General features: G+C 40.2%; 1 protein-coding gene across 9 annotated transcripts in view; it reads right to left on the reverse strand.

Annotated features, from left to right (window-relative positions):
• Positions 1-15,376, reverse strand: part of itpr1b (inositol 1,4,5-trisphosphate receptor, type 1b) — a 532,858-nt gene that overhangs the window by 382,178 nt on the left and 135,304 nt on the right. The gene's annotated exons all lie outside the window — the stretch shown is intronic.

A 15,376-nucleotide genomic window follows, 5' to 3' on the forward strand; every position in this document is an offset into this window, starting at 1 on the left:
CCGGGAAGATGCATTTCACTGTGTTTTTCAATGTATATACAATAAATAAATGAACCCAAATGCTAATATACTAATGCCAACTGAGGCCTATTGATAAGAATCAGAATGTGTACCCACTCTAAAAACTTTAGATATACTAGGGCTGGTACACTGGCATAGGGGACATCAGGGTGCAAGACTTCTGTTTGACCTCTAATGTATCTTAAGAAAGAGCTGTAGAATTAGTGTTGGGGGTTAGTAATTATTCTTCACTGTCACTTGCATATTACCAGTCACAATACTGCTACTTCACGAAATGTTCTGCATATAATTTGGCTGCTACACTTCCAACTTCACACAGTGACTGCCTTTACAATGTACTTTTTGAACCTCCCCAGATGACAATGGGGAGGTTACTTTCTCACTTATTTTGCTGTTAACTTTTAAAGATGGTTGTGCTGCACTGTGTTTTGCAGAAATGGTCAGATTCAGATTTATTAGGACAAATACAAAAATGGTTTTACTGCAAATTGAACAGAAGATTGCACTTGTTGGGGAAAGTGTTATGAAATCTCATGTTTATGAATATTACCAGAGACAGAATGGACATTTATGCAGTAAGAAAATACTGCTTTATCACACCTGGAAATTTGGAGTATTATCAACTGGAGTGTGAGTGGCACACAAGCCCATCACCAAAAGCACTGCAGAAACTGCTAACCAAATTGGAGGTGGGGGGGGGGGGGGTTTAAAAGATAGACAGAATATTGTACAGAGCTGAAGCATTGCGACGTATCACATTACCAAAAGTATGTCATAAAGAAAATGAATTCCTCCTCAATCATAGCTACAAAGAAAACAAACTTATTGGGCAGGCGTCACCCACCCATCTGGTTTGCTCATGTTCTTTAGAGAATATAATCTGACTCATCTCTCCCTCGGTAACACTGTTTACTTTTAAACATTCTCCATCAAGCAGCCCAGATCACCCAGTTGTACCACAACAAGAATGTTACAGCTTCAGTTCAAGGCAGCAATTTAACACTAAGAGATTAAGCATGTGCATGTAAGCATCCTTCAGAAAAATAAAGCTTATTTTGTAAAAGGCAGTACTTCACACTGACTTGACCTGGCAAACATCACTGGGGAAAAAAAAAATCAAATAGCTGGACAACACACACAAGATGCTGGAGTTTCTTAGCAGGCCAGGCAGCATGTATGAAAAAAAGAATACAGTCAATCTTCTCCATAGTTGCTGCCTGCCCTGCTGAGTTCCTCCAGCATTTTGTGTGTGTTGCTTGGATTTCCAGCATCTGCAGATTTTCTTTTCTTGTTTGTGATCAAATACCTGAATTCTAGTTAATTGGGACACATTGGGACCAGCACATTTTGGCTCAATTAAGCAGCTGCCCCAATTAGCCAAGATTTCATGAAACAGTTAAAAGGGAATTGAAAAGGAACTGAGTAACAAATTATGCCAGCTACAACAACCTGGCGTTCAACGTCAGTAAGACGAAAGAGCTGATTGTGGACTTCAGTAAGGGTAAGACGAAGGAGCACATACCATCCTCAGAGGGGTCAGAATTGGAGAAAGTGAGCAGTTTCAAGTTCTTGGGTGACAAGATCTCTGAGGATCTAACTTAGTCCCAACATATTGATGCAATTATAAAGAAGGCAAGACAGTGGCTATACTTTATTAGGAGTTTGAAGAGATTTGGTATGTCAACAAATATACTCAAAAACTTCTATAGATGTACCATAGAGAGCATTCTGACAGGCTGCATCACTGTCTGGTATGGGGGGGGGGGGGGGGGGGGCTACTTCATAAGACCGAAAGAAGCGGCAGAGGGTTGTAAATCAAGTAAGCACCATCTTGGGTACAAGCCTACAAAGTACCCAGGACATCTTCACGGGACGGTGTCTCAGAAAGGTAGCGTCCATTTTTAAGGTCCTCCAGCACCCAGGGCATGCCCTTTTCTCACTGTTACCATCAGGTAGGAGATACAGAAGCCTGAAGGCACACACTCAGCGATTCAGGAACAGCTTTTTCCCCTCTGCCATCCGATTCCTAAATGGACACTGAACCCTTGGTTTAGCACTTCATCCAAATGTCAGCACCTTAGACAGTACAGCAGCCCTTGATGACTGCAGCTAATGTCAACTATTTACATACAAATATCTCTGAAGCTGAAAAACATGCATCTCAGACTCCATGGCAATAGGTCCTCCAGGTAGGCTTTGGCATTACTGACACACATTAATCAGGAGTCTGAAGGAAACTTTTGAGTGAGCCATTTCAAATTATGCATTACTTATTTGTCATCATTGTGTATTACACATCATTAAAATGGAGAACCCACAAGAAATTTGCATAATTTCAATCAATGCACACCAGGATCCCTATCATCCAGGCCATGCTCACTTCTCACAATTACAGGAGGTATAGGGGCCTTGGGTCCCACACCAACAGGCTCAGGAACAGTTATTCCCTTCAACCAACAGGATCCTGAACCAGTATGGATAACTTCATTCACCTCAAGTCTGAACTGATTGCGCAACCTATGGCCTCACTTTCAAGGACTCCACAATGGCGCTACAGTCGTGTGGTGGTTAGCTCGCCAATATTACAGCTTGGGACTTCCCTAAGTTCAGAGTTCAACTCAGCACCATTCTGTAAAGAACACCTGTAGGTCCACCCTGTGGATTTCTCCTGGGTGTTCTAGTTTCCACCCACTGGTCAAAGATGTTCCAGGTAGGTTAATTGGTCATTGTAAATCGTCCCATGATTAGGTTAGGGCTAATCGGGTTTTCTCCCCCCACCCCCCAGGGACTGTTGGGGTGGTGTGGCTCAAAGTGCCACCCTGCGCTGTATTGCTAAAATAAAAGTAAAATACAACTCATGTTCTCAGTGTTACTTATTTAGTAATTTATTATTGGCACAATTTGCACATTGGATGTTTGCCAGTATTTGTCATGTATAGCTTTTCACAAACTATTTTATTTCTTCATTTTCCTGTAAATGCCTGCAAGAAAATCAATCTCAAGATTCATTTGAGATTCATATGGTGACATACTCTATGTCCTTTGACAATAAATGCACTTTGAACTGCAGCTAGTAGAGTTGTAGTACTTCACAATTCCAGTGAAAGATATTCAATCACATCCTCTTGTACTATGTGTGTGTGGAGTTCGTACATTCTTTCTGTGACTGCACAGGTTTCCCTTGGGTGCTCCAGTTTCTGCTCAAATCACAATTAATTGTTTTCACAAAAAGTCCTCACGTGCAAGAGAGAAGTGGAACCTGAGAGCTTTTGATAACTGCAAGTGACTGCTTAATAGTTGGCTTGTTCCTATGCTCTGTCTCTAATACAGAAAAGCTTGCTTTGGATTAAGTTCACACGTTATCACAGACCATAATAGATTAAAAAACTGCAAATGCATCTTTAAAGAAAATCTCATTCATAACTGTATTACGAAATCCTAAGCTAAAACAGACACAAACATGTACTGTGTATTCACCCAAGTTTATTTTTTCCTCTAGAATCTCCAAGTCATTACTATCTCCAGTAGAGGTCACTGTCTACCAAGATATACAATCCGTAGTGTCAAAACTAAACAATAGGAAATTCAGTATAGCTGGTTAGTAAAAACAGTGGTTTGTAATGACAGATCTATATCCTCAATTCCCCGCCTAGTCCAGTCAGGAAAAGAACTGAGACCAAGGCTCAATAGAGCAATGGATCAAAGACTCTGAAAGGATTGTCATTTCCAGCAGAGGCTTCGTCAGAAACTGAATTCTTTGCTCAATGTTTCTCATTAGCTTTATTCTGGAATTATCCCCTTGCTTTCCTGCATTCTGTCTCACTGCAAATTCGTAAAAGTTATAGATTCAGAGCATTCAGAACTCAAAATTAAGCCCTTCATCCCAACTCACCATGCTAATCCTATTTGCCTGCATCTGGCCCATATCCCTCTCAACCTTTCCTATCCCTGTTATCTGTCCAAATGTATTTTAAATGTTCTAATTGTACCCAGCTCAAACACTTCCTCTGGCAGCTCATTCTAGATTCCAAGCAGCCACTGCACAGGAAACGAAAGCTTGCAACTCAGGTCTCCTTGAAATCTCCTCACTTTACACCCATGTCACCTATTTTTAAACTCTCATACTCAGGGGGGGAGGGGGAAAGACTACCTGCCCTAACTATTCTTCTCAAAATCTCCAAAAGTTACCCCACAGCCTGCTGTGCTTCTGGGGGGGGGAGGGGAGTCCCAGCCTATCCAATCTCTCCTTGCAATTTGAGCACTCCAAGTCAGCCAATGATTCTGTAACTCTGCACCCCCTCCAGCATAATCACATCCTTATCATCTCACGGTGGCCAAGATTACACAAACCACGCCAATTGTGGCCCAACAAATGATTCACACATTTGATATTGCATCCCAACTTTCAAACTTAATGCCTTGGTTGACGAAGGGAAGCATAACAATCCTTGTTTTTACCACTTTACTGTTGTCGTCACTTTCAGTGTTTCTACCATGTTCTGATATCACTGCTCAGTTATCCAACTCCGGGCTCTGCCATTCTTTTGCAACCTGGTTTAACTTCTCAAAATACAGTACTGTGAAGAAGCACATTATATGAATATAATGGGCACAGCTTGGGCGCCCAAGACTTTTACACAGTATGTAGTAATTTTATGTATTACACTGTACTGCTGCTGCAAAAGGAAAACAAATTTTATGACATATGTGAGTGATGATAAACCCAGTTGTGGGAAGGGAGCAAAGAAAGGGGAACAAGATTTGGGAAAAAGGGAAGGGAGAGGGCAGATAGCAGGAAGCGCCCACAATTTGTAATGATCAATAAATCAATTGTTTAGAATCAAATGACTTGCCTGGTGTTTCAGAGCTGGTGGAGTCCATGCCAACGCAAACCACCACCCCAGCAATCCTCCTCTGCTAATTGTCCCACACCCTTCCCGTGGTTCTCCACCCTGGTCATTCTTAGTATCTGTTGTTCCCACCAGATTTACAAGCTCTTTCTCTGCTCCATGTAGACGATAACAGTCCTGTGCAAAAGTCTTAGGCATCATTGCTAGGTATACATGTGCCTAAGACTTTTACACAATACTGTACTTCACTTTGCATTTGTCTGAATTAACTTTGATCAGCTATTCCCTTGCCCATTTTGCCAGATGATCTATATCATGCTGTAATATTTTAGACATTCTTCCTCACTGTCCACTGTACCACCAATTTTGCTGCAACTTAAGACTAATTACGGCACCTACATTCTCTTCCAAATCATTAAAATATAAGACATCCAACAGACTGGCCCAGGTCTCCAATCTGAAGAGCACTTCTTCACTAGCATCCTCTGTTTCACACCAAGCCAATTTTGCATCCAATTTGCAATCTTAACCTGGATCTTCAAGATGCCTTACCCAAGGAATCTTTAAGGAAAGGTGCCTCAGAAAGGCGGTGTCCATCATTAAGGACCCTGACCATCCTGGACACTCTTCTCATTGTTACTGTCGGGGAGGAGGTACAGAAGCCTGAAGGCACACACTCAGTGATTCAGGAACAGCTTCTTCCCCTCTGCCATCCGATTCCTAAATGGACATTGAACCCATGAACACTACCTCACTTGTATTATTTCTGCTGTTACACCATTTTTAATTTAGCTATTTAATATACATATATACTTACTGTAATTATTTTATATCATGTATTATACTGCTGCCACTAAGTTAACGATATATGCCAGTGATATTAAACCCGATTCTGATCCGGCGTATATTGACCTTCAGGACCAGCCCATCTAACAGGCCATTGTCAACAGCTTCATTAAAAGCAATGCAGAATCATCCACCACAATGCCCTCATCAATCCTCTTGGTCACCAACTCAAAATTCATGAGGCACAATTTCCAATGAACAAAGCCACATTGACCACTTCTAATTAGTCTTAAACATTCCAAATACAAATAAATCCCATCTTTCAAATCCCTTCACTAATTTTCCACCCACTGATCCAAGACTCACCCTGGTTTGTCCTTGCAGCCCTTCCTATATAAAGGCACAACATTAACCATCCTCAAGCATTTTGGTTCTTTACCTATGGCTAACAAAGATGCAAAAATCTCTGTATATACCCAAGCAATTTCCTCCCTTGCCTTCCACAATCACACCCCAGGGATTCATCAATCTTTATGTGCTTTCAAGACCACCTTTGCAATGTTGATAGGCTTCAGGATGCCATTATTCTTTTCCCTGAGCTCACTAGCTTCTACGTCCTTCTCCACTGTAAATACAGATTTACATTTACAAATACAGAATACATTTAAGACCACACCCACTGCCTCTGGCTCCATAGATTACTGCAATGTTTAATGGGGTTGACTTGTTCTCTGGTTAGCTTTTTGCTTGTAATATACTTCGAAAATCTTTTGCGATTCTCATTTATCTTGTCTGCCAGGGATCCGGTTTGTGCCCTTCCCATTTCCTTAAATATACTCCTACATCCCTTATACTCGAAGGATTCAATTGATCCTAACAGCTTGCTCCTGACATATGCCTATTCTCACCTGCAGACCAGAACTTCAATATCCCTCATCACCACGGTCCCTAATCATGCCCAACCTTACCCTTTACTCTTACAAAAAGATTTTCAGAAGCCTCCCAAATGACCACGTACTATCTGTCAGCCATCCTTGTATCTACTAATAACAGCCTCTTCCAATCAACTTTTGCAAGTTCCCATCAAAAATGAAAGCCAGCTTTCACCCAATTTAGGACGTTGAATCAAGGGCCAGTCCTATCTTTTTCCATTACTGTCTAGAAACTAATACAATTAAGGTCACTTGTCTCAAAGTGCCAAACATCAGCCATTTGCCTATTTCCTAAGAGGAGGATGAGTGATGCCACTTCACTAGTCAGACCATCTGCATATTTCTTGATAAAACTCCCTACACACAAACTCAGTTTTACCTAATCCCTTAACACTATAGCAGTCCCAGTCAATAATGGTGAATTGTGTATTAGAACACTATAAAAACAATGTGTTTCATTCTGACAAGAGTCACATCCATTAATTATTACAAGATTCTAATAGTCATGCACATAAAATATCTTCTAATTATCTACTATATTAAAACTGGGTAATGCTTCATAATATATTGACTAATGCAAATATCTTTATTAATTGCCCCTCAAAGAATTTCCATTTGTATACAAGCACAACTTTTCCCAATTTTTGCCTGAGTGATTCTCTGAATGAAACACTCTGTTATGATAATGGTAAATGTTTCCTATATATCCCATACTTCTTCCGTTATTGGATATACAATCCTCAGGCAAACTGCAGCCTTTACCAAGGCATGGAATAGATTCACTACCATTTGGGCATCCCACATCCGAGCAACACAAGCTTATTTCTATGTGCCTTTTTTCAAACACCACTTGGAAAGGGACCAACAGTCGAGAACCTGAATTTGTTTATTACAAGCTTCTCGAGGCTACTTTTCATTGTCTGAGTTTAGCACCATTTTCTTTTTGTCATCTGCTTAGCAAATCATTTACTGATTTGACTTCAATAACAAAGTTATTTTCTCACTTTATCTAACTTGATTTACCTTTCAAAGCTATTCTGTACTTAGGACAGAGTAAAGTAACATTCCACCACCCCCTCTGCCTGTAAAATCTGTAACAAGGATAAACCATTCAATGTCTTGACACAGTTCCACAAAAGATAATTAAAATCAATACACAGGAAAAGATAAAGTAAGCTCTGTGGGACTCTTGTCAAAGTGATGACTAGCCCGCGACCCTTGGTTACAAAACTTAATCCAATCCCATATTTTAATATTAACAACTAATTTAGCTAGGCCTTTTATTAATGATGTTGGAAACACATTAATCAGGGGCACAGGAACCTGAAGACCCACACAATGCTTTAGGCTACAGCCTCTTCACCTCTGCGTTCAGATTTCTGAACAGGCCCTGAATTTATAAACACCTCCTTGCTATTCCTCCATTGCACTGTTTAGATTTTTATTGCATTTTATAGTAATTTGTTAATGCCTGCACTGTACTGCTGCCACGAAGTAACAGTTCACAACTAATATCAGTGACAGTAAACGCGACTCTGAAACGCTGTAACAGGTAAAATGCATCATCAAATTTCAGCTTTCCTGGAGGTACAGCCCCAACTTAAGTCATCGGAGCCCAAGCAACATTTGTACTTCTTCCCAAGATACAGCGTGTAAAAGTGCACACAATATTCCAAGGAGGATTAACCCAGGGTTAGTACACGTGCAGGTACAAACTCCTCCCCTTATACTCCAGCCCTCTACATTCAGAGACCAACATTTCATTATTCTTTGTGATTAATTTCAAGATTCAAGCTTTTGTCATGTGTACATCATAACATGTAGTGAAATGCATCACTTGTGTTAACAATCAACACAAGGTGGCAGCACACTAGTGTCACCATATATTCCAGTGCCAACTGTACGCAACTTTGCAGCTTTTTAAATGGTTATGGAAATAGAATCTTAAAAACATACTAAAGGGATTCAAGGTTGGATTAAGGTCGGATCAGTTACTCGATTTAACACTTCAAGGCAGTGACCTCTGATAACACTTATTGACAGAACTGACCTGAAAAAACTTTCTGCAGATGATGACCCACCTACTGCATACCTCCAGAACTGGTTTTATTCCATTTTGTGTCCATATTAAATGTTTTCAATAACAGCAGTCACAAAATTAGTAAAGCACCAACGTAACTCAAGTAAAGGAAATTGGGAAGGGGCATCTTAAAAACTGCATTTTTTTTCCCTCCCAATCTAAAGCACACTGTAGCTTTGGGCACCGTGATATTTCAGACTTACAGCAGTACCCAGCACAGCTTTAGTTACATGTGTCTTTGGTGCCTCAAGGTTCTTTGGACCTTTTTAAACATTAGGCACGCTACTTTTTTCATTTTTCAAAACCAAGAGGAGGAGGAAAGGGGAGCGAGAGAGTGATAAGATTAAATTGCCTTACACCCTCATTCAGGACATATCAGTACCATGAACTATGTCACAGGTTTGCCTATGCACTGAATTAATGATAACTTTATACATATATCTACACGAACAAGGCCCCTGAATTTACAATATTTGAAGAAGCATGATCACGCGAGTCAAGTATCATAAGGAGCTGTCTATCAAGCCGAGGCTGATCTGGGATCCACATGTTCTGGTCCAGAGTAGGCAAGAAGAGGTGGTGGCTGTGGCTTGCGGTTTGGTCTTCTGGTGGCTCTGTCTCTCCCTGTGCAGCTGCCGCGTGTTCTCTGTGGCACAGTGGAGGATGATCTAACAGTCCGTCATTTGCATATCTCTATGTGACTGTTCCATACATTATAAATACAATGAGGCCTCACAGTTATTTGTGCTACCCCATTCTGCCAATGTGAGTACTTGCTCATTATCCCTCTCTGTTCCTCCTGCCACTACTTCTTGTTAGGTCAGTCACTCGCATGAATTTCAGCTCAACAGAACAACCTCTTAGCAGGGTCTTTGTCAAGGGCCTCAGGAACAACACACAGGTATTCACAGGCTTCATCCACGTTTGAGAGCATCAAGAGCACCACACAATGTCAAAGTGGTTAACGGCTTTGAAATACTTTTGAGACACAGTCACTAATGTGGAAAAAAACACATGTAACAAGATCTCAGAGACAGCATTAGGTGATGAATATCCTGCCCAGCTAAATTAGGTTGCTTTATACTTCTGAAGATCAGTCTTGAGATTGCTTTGCTCTGATGGAAGCTGAACTCTGGCTTTTATCCAAAGAATTTTGGAGTAAGACAGCATTTTTTGAATTCCTTCTGAAAAATCTCAGGGAAAAGAATAATTGCTTATAAGAGCTTGCCAAGAATAGATCTAGCTTCTTACAGTCTGTACTGTATGTAACATTCAAACCTTTGGTAGACCCAGTGGAATTGACAAGCTAGTCTTGCACCAAATTCCAACTATATTCTCCCTTTGGTAATTGGCACTGTGGGCTATAGCTTACTCAGATAATACTGATGTAATTCAAAGCCTGGAACCACCCTGAAGTCTCGCATAGAAAGGAAGTATCCCACGTAGTTTAACATGGGTCGCCAAAAATCTGCTTCTATTTTAAGAGGAGAACTTCCCTGACCTGGGATGGAGAAATAAACCCAGAATGATTGCTGCCAAAAGGGATATTTGGATTACTGTCACCAAACACTTACAGACTTGTATAATCAGTAAAGCTATAGATGGATGTCAAGGAAAACATTGTAAACATCAACCACTATTCTCTTACTCTTACAGACTTTATTTTTTGAATTACAAACTGAAATATATCTAGGCTCCAATGATCAGCCGTTGCATAATTGTATGCAAGGCCCTTGAAATGGTTTGGAGTGATTTGAAACTAACATACATTGCTCCCAGCCCTCCCCTTGAATCCAAGTAGCGAAAATGATGCTAGAATCTAATACAAGAGTGCCAATACAACACTTGGGAAAAAAAATAGAATTCAATGAAATAATTACAGATTTATGAAAGGGCAATCATGTTTGATAAATGTTGAAAAAGTTGTGGTAACTAGCACAATAGATAATGGTGTTTGATATAATTAGTCAAGATACACTTGATGTGATATAGTTGGACTTCAAGGTCTTTGTTAAGAGCCACACCAGAAATTATTAAAGGAAAGTTGAGCAAACGGTATTGGAGGTACCATACTGGCGTAACTTGGGGATCGATTTATTTATAGAAAAGCATTGGAGTAGCCCAGTTATTTTTCAATTGGAATATTGTGACCAGTAGGTTGCAGCAGATTTGCGTTGGAGCTCCTGCTATTCAGAAACATTGTTGATGATTTAGAAGAGGGGATAATGTTTCCTGCTGATAACTAAAACAGTATGGGTCGTAACGAGGATACAGAAGAGTACATGAAGGCGGTGTGAATGCAAAAGAACATGGCACATGAAATAGCCTGTAAGGAGTTTGTATGTTCTCCCCATCAGCATGTGGATTTCCCCCCACGGTTCAAAGATGTAGGTTAATTGGTGATTGTAAATTGTCCCGTGATTAGGCTGGGATTAAATCAGGGGCTACTTGGCAGCACAGCTCAAAGGGCTGGACAGCCTGTTCCGCATCTCAATCAATCAATAAATAAATAAATAGACGAAATGCAATGTGAACACTTTAAAGGAGAGAGAGAAAAAGGTGGAATGCTTTTGGTAAAACATTTAAAGATGTTGGTGTTCACAGGAATTAGATGAGTTACCTCATACAACCAGTAAGACAACAAACAGCATTTTGGCCCTTACTGGAAAAAGTACTCACACACAACACCATAGGCACCTTGCTCTAATTATATAAATTGCAGTGGCTCACCAGACTGATTACTGTTGTACAAAGTGAGTAAGCAGAATGGACTTCTACTTTGCGTGGTGCTAGAAAGTTTGTGAACCCTGTAGAATTTTCTGTATTTCTGCATAAATAGAACCTAAAATGTGATCAGATCTCTATGCAAGTCCTAAAACTAGATAAAGAGAACCCAATAAACGCAAAAAACATTCTACTTGTTCTTTTATTTATTGAGAAAAATGATCCAATATTACATGTATTTGTTCAGAAAAAAGTTTGTGAATCTCTGGGTCAATGCCTTCTACAAAAGCTATTTGGAGTTAGGTGTTCCAATCAGTGAGATGAGATTGGAGGTGTGGGTTGTAGAGATGCCCTGCCCTATAAAAAAGACACAAAGTTAGGTTACTGACAGAGCCTGCTCTTCTCAAGAAAGATTTATGTGCACCATGCCACAATCAAAACTATTTCCTGACAACCTTAGAAGAATAGAGGAGATGCATGAAGCTGGAAAAGGCTACAAAAACATTTCTAAAGACCCAAGTGTTCATTAGTCCACAGTAAGAGACTGTTGCTACTCTCCCTAGGAATGGACATCCTGCAAAGATCACACCAAGAGCACAACGTGCAATGCTTAAGGAGGTGAAAAAGAACCCAAGGATAACAGCAAAAAGACCTGCAGAAATCTCTAGAACTTGCTAACATCTCTGTTCATGTGTCCACTATAAGAAAAACACTGAACAAAAATGGTGTTCATAGAAGGACACCATGGAGGAAACCGCTTTAAAAAAAAAATGCTGCACATCTGAAGTTTGCAAAAGACCACCTGAATGTTCTACAACACTTCAGAGACAATATTCTGTGGACAAATAAGAAAAAAAAATTGAACTTTCTGGCAGAAGTGCACATTGCTATGTTTGGAAGAAAAGAGGGCACTACACACCATCACTAAAACCTCATCCTAACTGTGAAGCATGGTGGAAAGAGCATCATGGCTTGGGGCTACTTTACTGCCTCAGGGCCTGGACAGCTTGCAATTGTTGAGGGAACAAAGAATTCAAAATTGTATCAAGACATTTTACATGGCAATGTCGGGGTAGCAGTCCATCAATCTGAAGCCTAATAGACATTGGATTACACAACAAGACAATGATCTGAAAGACAAGAGCAAATCAACAACAGAATGGTTTCTAAAGAAAATTTGTGGTTTGGAATGGCCGAGTCAAAGTCCTGACCTTTAATCCTATAGAAATGATGTGAAAAGACCTGAAGCAAGCAGTTAATGCAAGGAAGCACACCAACATCCCAGAGTTGATGCAGCTTTGTAAGGAGGAATGGCCCAAAATTCCTCCAAGCCGATGTACAGGACTGATCAACAGTTACTGGAAATGTCTGGTTGAAGTTACAGTATAGTACGGGGGGTGGGGGGGGCACACCAATTACTGACAGCAAAGGTTCACATACGTTTTTCAACAAATACTTGTAATATTGGATCATTTTTCTCAATAAATAAATGAACAAGTATTCTTAGATTTCCAGCATCTGCAGATTTTCTCATTTGTGAAATGAGTAAGTACAATGTTTTTTTGTGTTATTTATTTCTCTTTATCAGTTTTACAACTTGCATGAAGATCTAATCACATTTTAGGCCACAGTCATGCAAAGTAGAGAACATTCTACAGGATGCACAAACTTTCTAGCACCACTGTATGTTTAGAAAAGTAAATCAAAAACAGGGCATTGTTCAAAACAAGCAAAATAGATAAGTGATTTCTTCACCAAGGAGACGGACAAATGTTTGGAATTTACTACCCAATGAGTTGTGGAGACTCATTTGTTGAGGAAGACAGCAAGGGTATTAAGGGGCATAGCATTAGAGCAAGAAAGTAGAACCAAGGCTAAAGATCAACAACCTTATTGAATACTAGACCAGGCATGGGGATGAAATTTCTATTCCTGCTCCTGTTTAATGTCTCATTGCTATATGTTCCAATGTATGAGGGGTGATTGGTAAGTTCGTGGCCTAGGGTAGAAGGAGTCAATTTTAGAAAAGCTAGCACGTTTATTTTTCAACATAGTCCTCTCCTACATTTACACACTTAGTCCAGCGGTCATGGAGCATACGAATCTTGGACCTCCAGAAAGTGTCCACACCAGGGATGATTGATAGGTTCGTGGCCTAAGTTGGAAGGAGATGAGTTATTAACTTCAAACTTTCTGCATAATCACTCAAAGAGTTGAACTGCATGTGCATGTAACGACAGCTGTATAACTCATCTTCTATCTTAGGCCACGAACTTATCAATCAATCTACAAAGAAGGATCTATATGCTCCATAACTGCTGGACTAAGTGTGTACATGTAGATGGGGAATATGTTGAAAAATAAATGTGCTAGGTTTTCTAAAAATGACTCCTACCTCAGGCCACAAACTTATCAATCACCCCTCATATATTGTCATAATTAATGCTCCTGTAGCAAAACCACTTAAATTCACCAATAATAAAACTGACACACTATGTGCTTTTAAGAGCACTATGGATCACATTCCACAAACATTATTTGGAAAAAAACATTCTGGTCAAAGCTGTTGTACACCTTCCAAATTTCAGACAACATAAATCTGAGTGAGCAGTCATTACAGCCTACTGTCCTCACTTTGCATGTCTTCTGCAAACCTGTCCGATGGTCCCTCTATGAAGGCTGACAAGACAGATGTCTATTACAATCTGGTGGTGGCATCCATCGGTCTCGAGAGACCATGGATCTGTGCCTGGAGTTTCCAGGGCGCAGGCCTGGGCAGAGTTGTATGGGAGACCAGCAGTTGTCCAAGCTGCAGGCCTTCCCCTCTCCACGCCACCGATGTTGTCCAAGGGAAGGGCACTAGGACCCATGCAGCCTGGCACCGGTGACGTCGCAGAGCAATGTGTTGTTAAGTGCCTTGCTCAAGGACACAAACACGCTGCCTCAGCTGAGGCTCGAACCAGTGACCTTCAGGTTACTAGTCCGATGCCTTGCCCACTAGGCCACGTGCCCACGCATCTACAATCTACAGATAATTAAAACATATTAAAGCAATGTAAAATAATAAGCAAAAAAAATAAATTTCATACACTGAACTTAAAAAAAAAAATCACTAAAATGGACACAGAGGAATCATGATTTGACCCGTTCCAGAATGGACATGAGTGCAACTTAAATCATCATTGTTTAGCATCAAAACATTCCCAAAAGGAAATGTTACCAACTGGGATGTCAGCAGGGTATGACACAACTCAAACACTAACCAACTAGAGTAGAGCTTGTCATGAGTGAAAATTCAGGACAGAGAACACTAAACAGATTGAAAAAGATTCCTAGTATCTAATATGGATGCAAGAGATCAACTCTACAAAAGAGCTTTTAGAACACGGCAAATGAAACACATGAAGAGCCTGAGCCAGAACTGTCAGCTCTTTATTCCTACCCATAGATGCTGCCTGACCTGTGGAGTTCCTCCAGCAATTGTGTGTGTTGCTTTTAAGATGCAGCATGTTTTATGCAGATCTGCAGTAAATCCGAAGTGTTAAAATGTGTCAACTTTTCAGATTGGATCTGTAAACTCACTGAAATGTAGTGATCTCATCAATGGGCACAAACAGATCTACAGTCCTGAAAGTTAGCAGCCTGACTAACACTCTTTACGAGCTTTGATAAATATTTTACTGCTGATGGGCAATTGGAATCCTATTATCAACAAACCATGAACAGCAATTAAAATTCATACATACCCTTAATAACAATCCACTCATAACTACAACCCTGCTGATTTTATACAGCACTCTGAAAACATCTAATTTGAAAGGTTTATGTCTAAACTATTGAGGACTGATGAATAAACATTGAAACAATGAGATACATTTCTCGGGGTAAGTTGAAGAATTTAGTTTCTCCGGGAGTGGAACACTAAATGAGAAAATGCATTTTAAAATTTCACCAGCTTGGAGCAAAGTTAAAAGACATTTTCT

This window comes from Hemitrygon akajei, chromosome 19 (genome assembly GCF_048418815.1).
Source record: "Hemitrygon akajei chromosome 19, sHemAka1.3, whole genome shotgun sequence".
Taxonomy (NCBI): domain Eukaryota; kingdom Metazoa; phylum Chordata; class Chondrichthyes; order Myliobatiformes; family Dasyatidae; genus Hemitrygon; species Hemitrygon akajei.